This window comes from Helianthus annuus, chromosome 16 (assembly GCF_002127325.2).
Source record: "Helianthus annuus cultivar XRQ/B chromosome 16, HanXRQr2.0-SUNRISE, whole genome shotgun sequence".
Classification (NCBI taxonomy): domain Eukaryota; kingdom Viridiplantae; phylum Streptophyta; class Magnoliopsida; order Asterales; family Asteraceae; genus Helianthus; species Helianthus annuus.
Genome location: NC_035448.2, coordinates 37,216,673 through 37,217,885, shown reverse-complemented (window position 1 = coordinate 37,217,885; position 1,213 = coordinate 37,216,673).

Below are 1,213 nucleotides of genomic sequence, written 5' to 3'. Positions count from 1 at the left end.
AGTTAACCTAATAGACTAAAATAACTATTGGACTATATTGTGTAACGACGGGCTCACTTTAGGTAGCTAGGGTTTCGTGGCATCTCTATTTATTGTAATCGTTAATGAATGAATGAGTCAATCCAGTCTTTAATTATCTTACATAGTATCAGAGCCCGCGCTCTATACCGTTTTCGCCGCGCCACACAAAAATAATAAAACCCTAGCCGTCAACACTTGAGAAAAACCCTAGACAGGGCGGCGTGCCGCCATTGCCGCCGCCGCCCTGCCCGGCCGCAATTTTTTTTGTTTTCGTTTCCGGTTTATTTTTCTTACTTCCCATTTAAAATAAAGTATCGATTTCGGTTCCAGATTTCCCATGCGGCGGCTAAGCACGGTGACAAAACTGTAGGATCCTTGAAACTGAGATTAGGATTTCTTGACTTAAGTTTGATTCACGGCGTCCCCCTATTTTGGTTCAATGTCTCCGGAATTATCTAACATGATTGCTATCCCAACCAAACAGAAGAAAGAAAGATAGAAGGGAAAATAAAAATAAAAAATAGACACCCAACGACCGTGGTGGCGGTGTGTCAAATCGAAGGCCAGTGACCGTAGCCAGGCGGCGATCTTCGGTGACAATAGATCATGATCCGACAAGAACAAAAGAAAGAAAAGAAACAAATAGACACCCGACAACCAAGGTCGTGCGGCGGTGTGTCAAACCAAAGGCCGGTGACCGTAGACAAGCGGCAATCTCTGGTGGCAGCGGAGCATGGTCTGGTAATAACAAAAGAAAGGAAACGAACTAGGAGATGAGATAGCAGATCTGGAAGGAGAGACATAACCCGGTGAGAAATCTTCATCGTAATGAAAGAGTGGGCAGGTTTGTGGGAACCAACTGAAACAGAACCAAACAAATTCGGCGAAACGAAATCCAATCGGATAGGAAGGTGCAACCTGAGAGGAAACTAAAAAAAAAAACTTCGGCAAAGGCGGCTCTACTCGCTCACAATCAGTTTCGCTTTGTGTGTGTAAGTCTTGTTCAACGATCATGACTGCAACTATGGCAACGATGTTTGAAAGTTGCAATTTCAAACAAATATTAGATATATATTAATCATTGATAATGATAATATCAATAAATCTTTCGGCCAATGTGATTATTAAATATCATTTGAAAACTTCATTCCAAACAATATTAATTATCTATGAAGATGAACAAGTTGAACGG